Here is a 19131-nt window from a genome sequence, read left to right as displayed (position 1 = left end):
ATGCTTTCCGATCAAATTCACACGACATTCAACTTTTAGTCATGACGTCATCAATGTGTAAATCTACGTAATACAAACTAATTTCTGGAAAAAAATTGTCTTCAGTATTTTTTTATTTGTTTTTGATCTACGTTTAGTTGCTTAGATATTTGAATATGTACATATTAACTAAGATTTGTGATTTCACGGAATTACATGTATCTGAGATACCATATGCTTCCTTAACACCCCCGCGTAATTCTGCTGAGCTGTAAAGCATAAATTGAATAAAAGTGAATGAATGAGAATGAGTTAGTGGTAAGTGCGATGGTTCGTGACATTAGTTGTTGACTGTAGTAAACTGCTTTGTGTTTTATGATAAATTAAGTGACATATGTTTGCTAGCAAGGAAATCAAGGAAATTTAACGTTGATATTTGATTGCTTTTTTTTAAGTTTGTATGCATGTATTGTGAGTTTCGACTTTAAATAGCTATAACTAACACCAGTACCAAAAGAAAGTGACTACAGCTTTATCATTATTTTTTGAATTTTAATAAGCAGATCAAATTTGATGCTCTCAAATGCGGACATAAAAGAAATATTGGATTAAACTGGACAAATATCGTATATTTCCCATACATTTCCTTAAAATCCGTATTCCATGTCCGGTTTAATTTTTTACAATTAGCAATCGCTCGTGAGTTTTCCTGGTTTGAAACAATTCTTTTACACGTACCATTCCGACAAATAGATTGAAGATAGCATGTTTGTTGTGTAACATTTCAATATGGCCGATTTTTCAGTTTCTAGTTAGTGTACAACTGTTTGAAAATATGACTCGTTTTACCGATATAAAATTGAATCTCAAATTTAAAATATTGAATATCCAATTCAAAATCTTTTCAAAAATCAGTTCTGATTAAAATACATAGATGGCAAACTTCAAGTTTCAAACACCAATAACAATCTCCTCGTAAGACTTCGTAAACATCGAAAAACCATTTTACATATTGAATACAATTATCCAGTTAATTTCCTCAATGCTATTTATAATTTTAAATTATAACCATTTTCCTTTTTATCGAGCCATAACACAATCACTCTGCATATGTATCAATCCACTTTAAAGGAAATATGTACTCAACATGTCTTTTTCAATTTACGACTGCAATTCCATTGGTTTTGACATTTTACACTTATTACTTCAACAAAAGGTATGTTTCATTTATATTTGGATTTATTATAAATCATTTTAATAAATGTATGTTTGTTTGTTAGAAGAATAATGTACAAGTCAGACAATAATATCATTGGGAATGGATTTTAGGGCTCTTGCAGACAACACTTTACGATGTCTGATGAATTATTACAAAGACGGTGGCGATTGCAAAGGTATTGTACATTTTCTGTTCTGAAGTTACAGGTAGTAGATCAGGCAGCTTGTAAACGTTGATCCTCGTGAATCTGAGTTGCCACCAGTAGACTAATTAAATGAAACATGATAATCTACTTCATGATATGACTCGGTAAAGTTCTGATTTTTTATGAGATGCTAAGATACTATTATAGATTGTGGATAAACAAAGCTTACACACATACAAATCAAACTGATTTTTCTTTATAACAGTATCCTCGTTTCCTTTATACATGCTGTTAGTTTAAACTGTTCATAAGTTTTATGTTAATACCCTTCGTTATGTAATGATTAATATCATGAGGAAAAGCTGACAGAAAATTATACCATAAGTTTGATAGTTGTCAAATTTATATAATTAATTCCATGTTATCACAACTACGGCTCCATCGATAGCTATATCAGAGTGCTAAAAAAGAAATTTCAAGTTTCCCTAACTGCTTTTTATGTGTAAATTTTACAATTTTCAGGCTTACAAGTTATTGCACTTTATATTGGCAGTTGAAAATAAATTCAAAATAAACTTAGTTTTTTTTTTACATTGTAATGTAGGCGCTATATTGTCTTTTGAAAGGCGCAATAATGCCTTTATTTGTGTTTCAATGCCTTTTAACCATTTCAATGCCGTTAATTTTTCAATTATTTGAATGATACATGCACTTTAAGGCTTTACATTATTTATTTTAAAATGAATGATAATATACTGCTTCAATGGTTAGAGTGTCCAGTTGGTTATTTTGGTAAGAACTGCACAACTATATGTCCTCCGTCATACTATGGCCGCTTGTGTGTCCATAAATGCAAATGCTCACCATGCCATCATATCTACGGTTGTGTTTCTACTACTCCTTTACGTGTAGCAGGTTAGTAAATACTAGTTCATGCAAAAATTAACAAATGAATGATTTTCTTCCAAAATATTTAAACTTTAACCTAAAAATATGATAATATTTAAACCTCTTCCTTGATAATGAAATTTATGTCTGCTAAACAAGATATCGAAGTAACAACGTTATTTTTGACAAGCCAATCGTGTTAAATAATTCGTGTTACGTGGGTGATCGTTCGTGTAACGTGCGGGATAGTGTGTGTATCAGGAAAGTTGGTTTGCGTTTTTTAACGTGCGTGTTCATGCGTTATCGTGCGGTTTTTTCGTTTTGTAACTTGTTATACGCAATGTCAGTATTTATTCTTTAAAAAACAAGTAATTTGTTTTAAAACAAAACACTAATGTGAATTTAAAACTGTTTTATAGAAGAACACTGACAGTTGTTAACATTCATTCTCTCTTTCGTCGTTAAATGCATTAATTAGTATGTATTTACACAGCTCATTCAATCATTAATTTTGTTCGGTCGAGTTTTGCATACTTTTGTAATCAGACTATATCAAGCATACATTGTATCTTGACACATAGTTTTAAATCATTTTAGCAAGAGCGACACGTTGAATGAAAACGGGCAAGCTTACCCATTCCCCTTTTTAAACTAAACGATTATTCCCCACGTTTTTCTTTCAAATGAAAATACGATACGCATTCCTCTCTGGTACATTGTATAAACATACATTTAATATAGAATTTATTTAGACGCTTTAAAATTGAGAATAATTAGAAATAAATAAATTATGTACTGTAAATATGAAAATATTGTATGTGTAAAATCGAAATTCTATGGAACAAAGTAACACATTTACCTGTATCCCGCTTATGGTAATTAAATCGTACATAAGAGAATCGGATTACATAAAAAGTCAACTCGTGTGTAAGTAATTTCGTGTAGTTTATGCATTATCTTTATTTCATTTACATTTAATTTTCTCTAACTTATAATAGAAGTTAATATTCGTTATTGAGACAAAAAATTAATTTGTGTATGAATCCTATGTAAAATTGTTTACTCGTAAAATATAAAACAGTGCATAACTACTATACATTCCGCTTTTCAATAAAACACAAACATTAAGCAATATAATTTAAAGCAATTATACGTTTCCTTAGTTCTAATCTTAAAAAATTAATTTTGATTTTGCGTGTTAATAGTGTAGAATCGTTTGTTTGCGTGTTTTATCGTTATCGTTCGTGTATCGTGAAAATTCAGTTAGTTAGTGATCGCCCGTGTATCGTGCGTGATCGTTCGTGTATCGTGCGTAATCGTTCGTGTATCAGAATCGTGCATGTCGTTTGTCAACAATAACGTTGCTACTACTGTATTTACATATTTTCATAATTTTTAAAAGTGTTATATTGCCCCCCTCCGCTATTCAAAAATATTATAAAATGATATTTTAATGAGATATCGAGTTTCCTATTCAGTTTTATTGTAAAAAAATATGTACATGTAATTGTTCCTTTAATTGATATTCTATTCTACATGTAGAAACAACGAGCAATGGATATGTGAACAAAGACGAAATAAAGGACACAACTGAAAAACAAGGTACAAATAAACATAACAATACTAATTTGATAAACGTACTTCAACTCAATTGTTTTCTAAGCTGGCTTTTCATCAGCAGAGTTAGATCCCTTTCATATGGAGTAAACAAAAATCATAACGTACCAAACAATAATCACAACGAACGAGTTTTTTTTTACAGAATCAATCAGCTGTAAAAACGAAAACAAAGATAATATAAAATGCAAAGACCAAATGCAAAAACCAGAACACAGAACAAATTTTGATAGAAATGTAGTCATTTTTGCTGGATCTGCATTAAGTTTTATTTTAATATTAGCAATTTTACGAGAGATATGTCTATTCCGCCGATTTCCTGGGCCTACTGGCCTACTGAGTACCTCTTCTGACGTTTACACCGATTTTGCTGAAATGGAAAATAGAGGAACAGAATAAAATAAAACTGTGTATGCCACAAAACAATTCAAATGTTTGATTATAATACATGAAATTAATAATTTTTAGATTTTAAGATTAATTTTAGATGATTTATGTATGATGACGGTAAGGTTTTTGAAGTAAATTTGTTCTTTATTGCAAAAGTATGTACACTTTATTACCGGTTGCGGACGGTAATAGGGTATTAATTAAATGAAGCTGTGCATTCCTGCTGATCTATCATGGACGTCTAGTTCAACCAGACGCAATGCAACGTTGCTCAGATAATATGCGGTTAAATGAGACAAATGTGAAATTGATTTAAGGAGGCCGATTTGGGTTTTTTTGCGGAAAAACTACAATAGCAAAACTCTTTATTTTTTAACCATATGTAATTTAAACCAACTTTAGTTTATATGCGAAGGTTCATGAAAATCGACCGTCTGGTTCTTTGAAGGGACCATCTCAAAATAGAGGTACATTTACTATAGGAATGTATAGGAAACTGTCATTTTCCGCACATCAAAGCAGTTTTAAAAAATACTACAATAGCTTTTTTTCTCAAATTGTTATATATGATAAGTAATATCATTTCCTACCTTATATGTAAAAACACAAAATTCTACCGTCTGGTTTTTAGTAGGCCATCTCAAAATATTAAAATGCACCAAATTTTGCTATATATTTGGATCATCATGAATGATGATTGGTATAATGGATTCATTCCAAAAATGAGGAAAATATCCTCGAGGATAGCATCATTCTGTATATAAAATTTCAACAGCGTACAATTTTTACTTTTTCTTTTATGTTATTTCTTATAACATACTCCTACAAAGCTTCATTTTATCATAACGTCATAAAAGCGCAATGGCAATGCTCCCCTACCGCACAACGTAAAAATCGTGTTAAAAATAAAAATTTCCTTTAAAAATCTAAATATTTTTATCTGTATTTTGTTTATTGTGTTCAATTTTATAAATGATATCGAAAAAAATTCATAAGAAATATAAAACAACTGTATTATATTAGAATGCGCAAAAACATGCGCAATGCAAACTAAAGTCGCCCTCCTTAAGTTAAAATTAAATGTAAAATGAATAGTTTTGTTTCCTTTTATTTCAATCATTTAAAAGTAAACAGAACTGTAATGTTAACAAGAACTGCAAATCTCGATATTTTTCATTTTGAATATTGTTTGTTTAGAAAATATATTGCTTTGCAGGTGTTATTTTTACGCTTTTGTCATTTTTGCTTGTTTCTAATAAAGGTTAGTTTATTATTTTTTGTTGATACTCTTGCTATGTCAAATATTTTAAAATATTTTACACGCACACGAATACCTAAATAAACACTTAATAAACTTGCTTTAAAAATTCGAAATGATGTTAAAAGTATTAGAGTTATCGTCAATTGATAAGTAACTATAAAATTTTAATAAGATCTCTAAAAAAATCGTAAAAGCTTTTGAAACTGTGATGGTAATTAAAGAAAAGATTCAACCCTACGTTGTATTTTGATAAAATTGTGTAAGACGTCATCGAGGAAAAACAAAAACAGATGTAAAAGAGGTTCAAGTAACAGCGAAGAATACGTACAATTGGCTGATGGTAAGTACTAGACTACAACCGGGACCTTGTTTGCCAGTTGTTGATAGTATTAATCTACATTATGTTATTTCAAAAAATGTACAAATGGAAATAATCACTTATATTAAAATCAAAACGTTGACGCTTACAATATGTAACTAATATTTGTGAGCTATATTTTAATACACCAGATTAACAGATCAATATTTCTGTCTTACTAGCTAGTACGGGTCCTGAAGGATTTTCAATTGTATCACACAACTCAGCAAAATTATGTGAGTATTTTTGAATACTGTTACCCTATGCTACTTCTCAAGATAACTACTACAAATATAGTAGTATAAAAGCCAAACACTACAGGTCTCAAATATTAAATTAAACCGCCCACACCCATAGGAGGTGCATGTTGTGATACTTTAGCTAAAAATGATCTTTTCTCACCTTTTTTACCTCCCGATTTTAATAATAGATAGACGTTATTACGTGGATGCAAAACATATACCATAACATATATAGTAACTTTGCCGTCAATGTGCCCTGTGTACAAATGCTTTTTACTATATATGGAAGCTAGGGTCTGGTCGTCAAGAATCTGCATAACTCTCAAATTGTAATTTGCTATTGTTATGGCACACAAACAATAGTCATTTTATGTACATTTTGTACATGTAACAATGAAATTTCAAAACAATATTCACATCACAGCTTTAAAACAAAGCACCAAATGGTGATGCGTATTTTAGAAAAGTAAGGTACATAATAAGTCCGAAAAAAAAATTATTTAAAAATTAGCACGCTCTCTAATTTGATATTATTACGTTTTTTCGAGAAAAAAAAGACATTAAGGTTTCTCCACCTTTGATATTTTTATGGTGAAATCCGTGAAATATTTTTTTTTTTGAATTTGAAGATTAATGTGTAAACATTCAAATTGAACTTAAATGTTGGTAGGTTGCAAATAAGTTGTTCACGCTGTACTGTAGGAGCTAATAATTGTACACTTATCAGGGCAATTATAGCGACGACTGCTCTCCATTCAAACATTACAATTTTTTTTTACTGATTTCTATATAATAAACCAACTTTTTAAAGAAATGTATCGCAATCTTTTATTTAATGCATTTTAAGGCCATTGAAACTTGCCAGTATGAAATCTATCACATTTAGAGTGCATTTTGATAAATTCTCAACTATGAATAAGTACAGTTTAGCAAAACCAAACGCCTATAACTTTTGAAATAGTGGATTAAACTCGCTGCTATTTGGTACATTTGTAACTCATTACATCTCCTATAAAAATATGCAAAGAAATGTTTACCTTGTTAGGTAAAACATTATGAATTGCAGTCCATGTCAACTTTTCCTTTGTATGGTCATACCAGTTTCTCATTGAATTCAGCGATTTCAACTCAGACTACTCTCTATAACTTGTTAAACATTAGTGTCATTTCACTTTACATAGCTTTAAAGATGTTAAACACAAGTTAAATCAAGAAATATCGACAAAACCATGCATCACATAATACTAATATTATAACCAATTACGGTAAATTATTCCGGAATGCTCACAATTACGTCATATGACAATCGAAAGACCTTTAAGTTAACAATACATGATTGAGATACACTGAACGGATTTTTGTGGAAAATTCCCGGCCCAAACGGTTATTGTGGTCTTAACTGTGGAAATTTGGAAACTAAAAAATAGGTACGCAACTTTTTTTCTGAAAATGAAACATCAAAACTCGTGAAAAGCAGGACAACAAAAACATTTCAGCATAAAAAGATATTATGCAACTGGTATGGATTCTAAGTAAAGGTCATACATTTAAACAAATTCATGAAATACATCCAGAGAATTCAACTTCTTTGAAATATTTAAGTTAAGTTCTTTATACATTTTCATCGTGCCTTACTTTTGTTTACTTTAATATGAATTTAGTATACACAGGTTCACATAGTTAAGTTTCCAATCCAAGCATGCCCCATTTGTAAAAAGCTGCCAATAGGAAATATACTTAATGATTTTTTTCAGCAACGTGACTGAAGCAGATAAGTACTGAATCAACCATTAATCATCTTGAAACTGAATACTAAATGAATTATGGCAATCTATCTCTTTATATAGCATTACATATACTTATTCATGGATTATATTTATTTTCAGCTGGCATTATTTACAGGCCGCTGACAAACATGGCGAAATTTAGAGAATCACGCAAATTAACAAGAGGCAGGAATTAAACCGACAGAAAATGTTTTATCTTGGCAAATGTGTAGATACTGATAATTACTATCATGAAAAGCCATAAAAGCATGACCTCATGCAAACCAGTAAATCTGGACGCAGTTAAATACTGATCAACTTAGATACTGTCAGGTTTTAAATAGCCTCCATCTTATTCGAATGTTTGTAATCATTTATCACGTTTTATTTTTGAACATGCCTATGTCACTTCGTAATATTATAACTACTTGTACTTTATTTATACATCTATTGCGTGATGTAAGAGGGAATTGCATTCATGAGAAGTTATGAACACTACATTATTGTCAGTTGCTTGCATAAATTCGTTTTGTTAAACGTTTAACCCTGACTTAGTAATTCATTACAGAAATGTGGTTAACGTACGGGAATGGAATGTCTGCAAGTTTCCCTACACTCTCTAGCGGGTGAGACGCAACATAAATACATGTATTAAGCAAAAATTGGTGAAAGCAGAAACTTAGGAAAAGGTATAGATATTTACACAATCTTTTATGCATACAACATATGTGATGTCATTGAGTATCTGTACGAGCAAACATGTTACCTTTCCATTTCCTGGGACTCTTTTTTACAAACTTTATACGAAATATACCATCGCCTTAAACCTGTAAAAACAGCCATTATGGAAAAACGGATAATAGGATCTTAAATACTATTGAATTATAAGTCAAAATTTGGTTATGTAATGATTGTCTTCATTCCAATCTCTATCTCTTTGATAGAGACATAGCAATAAAAGGATTACTTCTTTTTTTGTTTAAATATAGAAGTTAATGGAATTATTTTATAAATATACTTAAAAGAAAAAAAAACCCGGGTACAGGAAAAATGATTAATTTATTTCTTTTTAATGTGAAACATATCAATAACTTTGCATAAACTACATCAACAAAACAAAAATTGAGATAATTAGAATGAAATCTATATTTTTGCTAAAGTCTCTTGATATTGAATTAACCCACATGTTTTATATTGCAGTAAAAAAATAATAACAAGTACCAGTACATTCTAATTATTCATTGATTTACATGTATATCTATTAATTTAATAAGACGTAATGACCATTATATTTAATATGGATTTGTTGACTTTGTTGCCCTTGACATAAAATAATATTTTGATAATGAATTTAACCTCAACTGAGGCTTATCCAATTCTGTTATATTCTCGTTTTTGTTTGCGATTTCTTCGCACAGCAATGGCTATACCGGCGATCAGGCAGACAGCAGTCGTCAAACCAACGGACAAACCTGCAATGGCGCCTTTTGACATTCCTGAATCATCGTTTAGTTTGACCACGTGATTCTCGGTGAATGCATTCATTAAAGTTTCCATTTCTTTTGGTGCCGAGTTTAGTGTTGTCCATGTTGACTCTTCAGGTGTTTTACCTTTCATTTCAGGATCAACAAGTTGAACCCAGTTCTCAGAGTTATGGGAAATAATGAAATGAGCCGGCTCTCTTATACTTTCTGCTGGGACGTCAGAAAATGGTGGTATATGAACGGTTGGGAATTTTAAACCAGAGAGTAGACCAGTCCGCACGCAATACTGAATTTCACAATCCTTTTCTATTGTTGCTAAGTGGTTACTGAATCCCTTAGGACACACTGTGCTCAATTTGCCATCAACCAGAGGATTGCTATGTTGGCAACTGTAGAACCCGCCAAAAGGCACCGCAAACTTTGCACCAAGTTCGTAGTCATCACTTGTGCAAATTCTGACATTGGAAGCAATCAGCAAAGAATTAAAATATTGCGGACATGATTTTGATTGAGTGACAAAATTATTGGTTCTGTCTGAATACAGCCCCCCAAACAGATATCCACTATCCTCATGCACTTCAGAGTTTGGCTTTGCTCGACACCAGTACGATGTGTACGTTGCTGAAGCATAAAATGGTTGATCATGACAACAGTCGAAAAAGATCCAGCAACTGTGACATTGATGTTGTTGCTGAGCTTTATGCATTGTTCCTTTGTAAAGAAGAACATTTTCAAATCCGTCTGGGCACGAAAAATCCTGTGTTTGTGGATTCTTGGTCGCAAGTTTGTCACACAAGTTTTCATTATTGACAAGTTTACCCTCGAAAAGGCACTCCTGATAAACTCCCCCAAAGCTCAGATTAGTGAGTGGGGCATGGCATGTACCGTCGTCCAGATTTGAGATTTTGCTGAAGTTAGGTGCATCTGGGTTTGTACATCCTGGATACGTGTTGTGTTTAAAATAAGACGAGATGGCCTGTCGAACACTCTGAACCACCTCTTCTACCAGACTCTCAGAAAGCTCAGGGAGTGTTGTCGTGGATATAACGTAGTCAAGTGGAAACCCATTCCTATCAACAGCAACCAAATCATTCCCTATGGTAGTTGTCCATTTGCTCAGCGTGAAATTTTCCGGATTCATTGGTGGTCCCCCATAGGTTCTAATGTCCGAATTCTTGACGCTTTTCATGTACTTCTCAAGCTCCTTTTTTTGTGTTTGAATATTGATCTTTGATGCTTGCACTTGCTATACCAGGAAGGGAAACACTGGCTGAAAACCCAATTTTTACTCTGTCTATTGTAGTGTCCTCAAGTAATGAGGAGTCGACTTGATCCACCTTGACAATGGAAGCCCCGGCGTCGACACTGGTTAGAACGTGTGTACCGAAATCACGGACCAGCAGTTCGCTCTCGTAATTGGTAGACAACTTCCGGTTCTGTTGAATATGTCCTGCGATTCTTAGCAGACGATTACGGAAAGACTGGTCAAGCTGTACATCGGGAAGAACTTTGGCTGTATATCGGACAAACCTCGCCTGAACTTTGGTAGTGAACGACTTATCCTCCAACTGATGCTTTTTGATGTGTTCATATTCAGAAGAAAAGCTTGCAGCAATGTCTACTCCCATAATGCTTCCCGAAGCACCAATGTTGATCGAATTCGATGTATCTGATTCATATTGAGACCAGTGGTCATAGAGCTTGGAAAAAACGTTCATTTGACTCGTCTTGACAGGAATAGTAACGACCCCGTCTGGAAGAAGATAGCGCCTGTCTTCCGTTGTCTTGCATTTTGAATAATTGAAATTCACAACAACGCCACGGTTTTCGTTGACGAGGTTATCCCAACCAAATCCAGGCAGAACCTCAAACATAAACGGCTTTTCTCCTTTTCCATCATAACATGCCCTCGGGTCTCCATATGTAAAGGTTGACACCTCTGAATTTACGAGTGAAATCGCCAAACAGAGAAGGCACAGAACTAACTTTAACATATCTGGTCAATCGTTTTAACAAGTCTGGGTAGATTAGGTTTGGGAAACGTTTATAATGATAACAAAAAGATAAAAAAAGAGGAAGTGAAAAGTTCTTATCAGTCAAATTTCCAGTGGTCATTTTTAAGGAAACAATTCAGTGTATTTTATTGGGAGTTGATTTTAATCAACTCTCCTATGCCATTACTCTGGCAAACCGGAAATCAAAAAATTCGATTTAATGTTTTCAGAAGCATTGTTTTTCATGGAAATTTATTTATAAATTCCTAATCAAATATTCAAATTTTTAATGGTACGAACAATTTAGATATTTTTGTAGTCGTCTGTATTCCTACGCCAGAGTTCGATTATAGCGGTAGCGTTTGGATTCAAAGACAGATTAACCAATATAAATATAGAACCAGTACTGTTGTTCGTTAAAATTTGCTTTTATACACTTTTCCAGAAATATTTCGATTACTGATGCATTTACATGATACATCGTAGAGTTTGCGTTAATTCTATCTTTGAATATAACACAAGGTAATTCATATGGGGTTTTCATCTAGCTCGGAATTCTTGTCGAAAAAAACCCGAGAATTTATATTATAAAACAATATGTTTAACTAGATTTGACCCGTGCGTGCGCGGGTTGACATTGTATATGATATCGGACATTTACGAAATCGATCATCGACACACCGTATTGTTGACATTTACAATGTACATAACCAAGCTTTAAGCCAACAATAATGCTATTAATTTCACTACACTCTGCTTAGTTAGAATAACTGTGTCTCGGGACAGACTTTCACAACAGTTAAAATGCCTCCCATATACCCGTAATGGCCGGAATGCTGGAGAAAACGTACCCAGGAGAAAACGTACCCAATTTACCCGGGTACGCTTTCTACAAAAGAAAACGTACCATAAATAATGGTTTTCATAGATATTCTTAAATGAAACTAAATAAAATATACAATAAACATCAGCATGGGGAGGCAATACATGATATTACATAATAATAACTGCTGAGGTATTTAATTTATTATCACTATAATTAAAATCAGAAGATCTCGCATAGAGAAACTCAAATCGGTAAGGCTACCGATAAATTGATAATTAGAAGAAGTAGACTGATAACATTTTATGGCAAGTCATTATTTCGTACTAAAATAAAAGTTGCTACAATTATTATAAAGATATTATTCATAACATGAATATATTTCTATACATCTATGCATTAAAGTAGCATATGAAAATTATTTAATATGCCCAACCCCTTTATAATTATAAAGTATTCAATTCATATATCTATAAAATTCTATATCAAATTTCTATATATTTATTATGCAAAATAGTATTTAAAAGTATTAAAAACTATTAAGTAGTATATTTATGATTTTCATAGAGTACGTTTTCTCTCGGAGAAAACGTACCCGGTTACGTTTTCTCCTGGAGAAAACGTACCCTAGAGATTGGGTACGTTTTCTCCTTGGTACGTTTTCTCCTGATACCCCGTAATGTAGCAAAAAATTAAAGGATTGCTCTAAAACGATTTTGGATTAAATTAATGAAGCTATATTGAAAATAACAGTTAAATTATTCATAACAAACCATTTTGAGGTTGTAGATACCTTTCATCAAATCTTTAATAATTTTTATTCATATTAATGAAGAATTACAGTGTAAACACTTTTTTCACCAACGTTTTGCTCGCTTCGAATTTACACACCATGCTGACATTCGAACTCTCGTGATTTTTCATATTAAATGCACTGAGTTAGAGTTATCTCCCGTATTTCCTTTGATAAATAGAATATATGACAAATTTTCAATAATTTACGTGATTTGTATTATCGTTTCTGAGTTTATCCATGCAAATGTGATATTGTGGAAATATAAGATTAGCGTGAATGTAATGCGCATGCGCAAGATTGTAAAATCCAAAAAATTTAGATGATTTCCGGATTTTTTAAAGGAATTTTCGTCGATTATTAATTAGCGAAGCTTGATTGAGAAAAAATAAAAACAAATTGGTAATCTTCAAGTGTCAATAATGTTTAAAATATATAAAACAAAAGACAGTACTCTTCCGATTTCTCGGTATTAAAGCTAAAAAATTAGAGTCTATTATTTTAATATAGTAGTATAGATTATTTATATAAAGCTATAAGAAACTACTTGCCATGCGAAATAACATACTAGTATGATGATATCAATTTAAATAGTAATCAATAAAATTAACTCCCTTTAGTACTGCAGTACTTTGATCAGCAATCTAATCACAAGGTTCTTGAGCGGTTTAAAGTTAAATCTAAAGTGAACAGTAGAGTACTTCCGGATATTTTTCTGTGCACAATTCGCATTCATTTTGTTTAATATGATTTTTTAATAAATTCATTATATCATTTACTTAGCAGATCATAAGTTTGAGAAACAAAATAAATTTATTGATAATAATAACTGTTTCGTGCGTACCATACAATCATTGTCAACTGATTTTAATTACTATCTATTTTTTATTTTTTTTTAAAAGGGGTAGGTATCTCATACATTAGTGACATTATCAAAGCAAGTATGAACCCACAATTTAGGTGTATTCCTCACCGTTTTAATTTACAAGCTAAATGGAATTTAATGGATATTTAAATCCTTTTTTTAAATGTTCATGTACATCTTAACAAAAAATGATAAATGTTCCAAATATATACAAAGTGAAGATTTTGAACGAATGTGCTTCTTTAGATTTTTCTTCTCATTACTAATCATATAAAATCATCGGGAAGTTTGTGAAAGTGTATTTTACAGAGATTACCAAGATAACCCACAAGGTCATGTTTGGAAGTAAACTGGTTGAAAACCCTCAACATCGGGCTGAAATAATGTGTTATCTGTTTAATCGATAAAAATATTTGCGTTAGAGACATATATCATTATAAAAATCATTCTTTGGATGACAAAATTCCTGGATATCAGGAAATTAAAAAGTACTTTAGTGTAAAATAAAAGAGAAAAAAAGTTAATCAAAAGATAAAGAACGTCGATTACTGTTAAAACGAGGAAGAAATCAGGAAATGCCATTTGACACGTTTGGTCATTGGCTCAAATTCAAAATCCATCGGGGATTAAAAAATACACTAGAAATGTGTATGTTTGATTGATGACCGCTACTTTAGTTTAGATACAAAAAATACAAAAGGTTTTTAAACGACCTGATTTTGATTTATACGATGAACATGTAGGTAGAAATAATATACCCGTGTTCACAAGAGCTTATTTCGATACCTTTAGTGAAAAATATAGAAAACATGCGTTCTTTACCTCTAAAATAACATTACTATCAACAGAAGATTATCATTAGCATCATCGAAGTACTAGTATTCCAACTCGACACAATAAAAAAACAAACCAAAAAGGTAAACGCTTAACGATTATTATTACTAAGTGAGAATATTTCTACCAAAAATTATAGGGTGACTGAAAAAATTAGTTCATTTTGTCAGAGGAGATGGTGAAAATGACGGGTAATTAACATTCAGAAGGAGAAAAAAGAGCCTGATGAGTATCATCATATCTTACTTTTCTTTTAATTTATGCGTTTATTTCGCAAAATAAATTTCAGATTTTAGACAATTTCTCAACCATTCTTTCTTCAGATGTAAAAGACGAAAACATAACAAAGCTCTAGAAATGTTTTGTGTCATAGAACTGGTTTTGATTCATATATATTGCAGTTGCTTCTAGGAAAGTCACAGCATGTCAAAAATATTAATGATATTAAATTATAAGTTCAGTCGAATTTGTGTATAGCAAGATCTAAAGTGGTTTACAATGCTTTCTTGCGACCGAGAGAAAAAAATGTTATTCTCACATGACACCAACAATGACTGTTTATGAAAAAGTAAATCATTAAACTATGCACCAACACTCCATTAAATACAATACAGTTGAGATTTGCATTATTAAAATGAAAACATTTTAGATTAAATACCGGTGGTATTGATGAAAACATAACTACTTTTCATGCATACCCGTACAGTAATTTTCCATTTTCTTTTTGACAAGGTTGATATATATTGTTATACTTTCAAGTTAAATACTGAAATCTGATTGGTAAAGACGCAGTTCATAATCTGTTCTATTACCCTTAGCGTTAGCAACGCACTTAGCAACAGGTAACATTACAAATTGTTACATGCGCAAAAATTATGCGCGTACGGTTCGCTGTAGAATTCACGTTATTCCTATATTAAAGCACTAAAAGCAGTAAAATTTTCTTAAATTAAGACATTCAGTATAACAAAATAAATAGTGCCTGTTTGGGAGGATAACAATTGAAATTCACACCCCTCGAAAACCATTGTCAACCTCCGCTTCGCGTCGGCTGACAATGGATTTCTCGGGGTGTCAATTTCAACTGTTACCCTCCCAAACAGGCACTATTTATATAATGACGTATTTATGCATTCATCTAATTTTAACTACGTTAACTTTGAACATTTTAGCAGAGAAAGAATATTTATTAGACTCGGAGTGTTTATTTCTGATTTGAACTTTATACAAAATTATGATAAATTACCATTTTTAGATCTTACGTCTTATGTGGGTTTTTTATTTATTTTTGTATTTGTTTTATTTTTGGTGGGTTTTTCTTTTACACTTTCAGGGTCTTTATTTTATTTTATGTTTTTGTTTTTGTTTTTTTTTTTGGGGGGGGGGGGGGGGGGGGCAGAACAAGGATACCTTACTATACCCTGTCACCAACAAAAATGTTATGATTTCTTTATCACTATAAAAAGTTTAATTGGATTTTTTTTCTTCCCCAATTAACGCTTACCCGGAAACTTTAATGATTTCCGATTGTCAGCAATATTCGACACGCTAAATCCGGATGTTTTTATTCGTACCATGAATCTGCCTTTTATATAGACAAAATAATGAAGTTATCTTGTGTTAGTATAACAATGAGTTTTTCAAAGCATGGATTGGCTCAGTGGTTGGACGGAGACCTACTACACCGAGGTAGAAGCATCGATAAAATCGGGGATTTTTATCTCAACTTGTGTATTTATTCCATTATATCCATCATGGCCAAAATTGCAATAACTTCTTAAAATGCATGGATACCATCAGTAATTTCTTTTTATTTCGTTTCATTCAAACGGTTAAAGGATAATTAAGATTTTTATGATGAAAAATCATTTGAGACTGAGGATCGAAAAAATCTTTTAGTTAAATCTTCGAAAAGGAAACATTAGGAAATTATTATAATCCGAAAAGTTTTCATTAAACATAATTTTTTTAGAATAGCAATTTAAAAAACATACAATTGAAGGACGAAGCTCTATAGACAACAAACGAGGAGCAATGTATCATGGATAATAAACATGTTTTATTTCATTTACAAAGGCCTTGGTAATTCTTTCAAAGCACAATTGTGTAACGGGACTTTAAAAATCTACACGCCCCCTTTATCAGTTTGTCGAAACATTAGGCATTCTAAAAAAAAACACTTCAACACTAGAGAGTTTGATAAGTAAAATTTTAGAAGATATACTGCATTGTGTATAGAACACAGTCATTACACAATATTTTTCAATTAATTAATCTGTGATTTGTGATTAAATAGATTTATTTAATTCAGATTCAGTTATTATAACGTGAAGCTGATGAGCGAAAACTTTGTTACAAAATTACGAACTCTTTGTGTTGAAATGCTGTTCTATGCTTTAAATATTATATCTTAACAGATAGAGAAATAAGAAGGTCATCAATTAAACTTTTTTTTCCAAACATTTGATGCAAAAATACCAGTACATATTGATAAAGAGGAATGACGAATTTCAGAGCATTGTTAAATTTAGTCAATATGACTCGTTCAAAATTAGAAGATGTCACTTGCATTATATGTACCGAAACAGTATCTTATCAAAGCTTCTCAAATTAAACACAACGAAAACAAACAGTTCCTTATTTTCCCTTTGAATTAACTGTTTAGATAATAATCACATTTAGTTCTAGTCATAAGTCTCGTAAAAGGAAAAAAAAATCTAATACTTATTTAATTTTTTAAAGAAGTCTTATTCAAACGGCGGGAAGTGAAAAACACGTTGTAACAAAATGAAGCCTGTTGTATTCCATAATTAATTTCATTCCGTATATCTAATAGTTTAATTTGATAAAAAATATATAAAAACTGTATTTGCCGATGCAAACTCATACTTTCATATCCCTCCAGACTGATTGACGTCATTAAAGGTATTCGTATATATGCTTGTAATTCTATAACAGATATTTTACTCAATATCTGTGAAGTATTGAAACTGGTTTGATGTTTGTATTAGATAGCACCACAGCGTTTCTCTAGTATGCTATGACACCACTTTTGGACTTTGCCATTATTAACGCTAAGTAAATGAATGAAAACCAAAGCCACTGGTTTTTTTAAAACCATGTTTATTACATATCACAGTTTCGCAACATATTTTTGTCAAGTTCAAAGTTTACGGCATTCTTCATGATATATTTGTATTCAATTTACCTAAGTTCTTGTTCACCAATTTATTACAAAACGTTTTAAAAGTCTATTCTGATGTTATTTCATATCCAGCGGTCTGATTTATTAACCATCCCAGATCAGGTCCAACGGAAGGACATTGATTCCTTCATTCTGTAAATTAAAACGATAATAATTACATAATTTTTTTAAATAATAAAGATAAACATTATTTGACCAGTATACTATTATGCATTAATTACAACAATGAACGTATAAAAAATATACATTGTATTCATGACAGTTGTATAAAAAATATGGGGAGGGGGGGGGCATACCTGTAGTTTCCATCATAGCAGAACAAATTCAGGGGGATGGTAACCTGATTCTAAGCCGTCGCCGAGGAGGAGCTCCAGGAGGTGGGGGGTCCACAGAGCTGCCCTGGTTCCGGGGGTTGATGATGAGGGCAGCTGGCGGTGGTGGGGGTGGTGGCTGCGACGACGGTTCTCTGGAGGGTTCAACATCAGCTACAATGTATATAAAAAAAAACAATGTTAGTAAGGCGGTTTATGTTAATTAGGATGTGTGAAATAAAATTTCAATATAACAATATAATTACCCATAAATCTAGAGGAGAAGTATCCACATGCCCATTTGACCGAATAAAACACTAAATGACAGGTCACGATCATTTTCCGTTTGCTTCGCTAAGAACTGATAAGTTTTGTTTCTATGTTGTTATGACGTCACAATGGAAACAATGGCATGACGTCACATGTTCATACAGTAAATATTTATATGCGGAGCTAATTAATCCGGTAAATTGGAATTATCAGAGAGGGTAAGAATATAAACGTGAACGGGTGCGTGTGCAGCTACAATTATGTTTACACGTTAACAATAGAGGGTGTTACGATTCCTATGTTACTTTCACCTAGAGGAATTGCAGATAAAATAGAAAAATCAAAGTTTCAGAATTTTAGAGTTTAGAATCCGATAATTCTTCGAAAATTGTTATTCAAAGAGGCAAAGTTTTTTAAAGATCTACCTTTTTGAATAAATCATTGATACCTTTGAGATCATAGAAATCGCTGTATATAATTTCTCAACTAGATTTATAGTCGAGTGGTTACGCCGCAAGGATAGAGTGTAATCGTTTCCGACGTTTTGATTGAGTTCGATTCCCGTAACAGTTGGAATCTTTTAAATACACATTTCTTTTAATCAAATATATTGTGTCTAGATAATTCATGAATATCAGAATAAATTTATTAAAACATTTGTCAATGTTATATTTTGGATGCGTGCTT

General features: G+C 31.8%; 2 long non-coding RNA genes and 1 pseudogene across 3 annotated transcripts; 1 reads left to right on the top strand and 2 right to left on the bottom strand.

The window, feature by feature from the left end:
- The first annotated feature begins 319 nt into the window (after nucleotides 1–319).
- LOC105325459 (uncharacterized) lies at nucleotides 320–4549 on the top strand. Of its 2 annotated transcripts, XR_010712891.1 has the most exons (5): nucleotides 320–1195; nucleotides 1309–1373; nucleotides 2115–2258; nucleotides 3774–3833; nucleotides 3994–4549. It is a non-coding gene; the product is annotated as an uncharacterized lncRNA (long non-coding RNA). The 2 variants fall into 2 exon arrangements; XR_010712890.1 differs by having other exon boundaries at nucleotides 322–1195; nucleotides 3774–4549.
- A 4358-nt stretch (nucleotides 4550–8907) lies between these two features.
- Nucleotides 8908–11350, bottom strand: LOC105325472 (macrophage-expressed gene 1 protein-like; annotated as a pseudogene).
- Nucleotides 11351–17780: 6430 nt separating this feature from the next.
- On the bottom strand, nucleotides 17781–18567 carry LOC117682021 (uncharacterized). The gene is made up of 3 exons (XR_004596564.2): nucleotides 18441–18567; nucleotides 18160–18348; nucleotides 17781–17995 (listed from the first exon to the last, which is right to left on the bottom strand). It is a non-coding gene; the product is annotated as an uncharacterized lncRNA (long non-coding RNA).
- Between the last annotated feature and the right edge of the window lie 564 nt (nucleotides 18568–19131).

The sequence above is a fragment of the Magallana gigas genome, chromosome 4, assembly GCF_963853765.1.
Source record: "Magallana gigas chromosome 4, xbMagGiga1.1, whole genome shotgun sequence".
NCBI lineage: Eukaryota > Metazoa > Mollusca > Bivalvia > Ostreida > Ostreidae > Magallana > Magallana gigas.
This window is presented reverse-complemented; position numbering and strand designations above follow the sequence as displayed.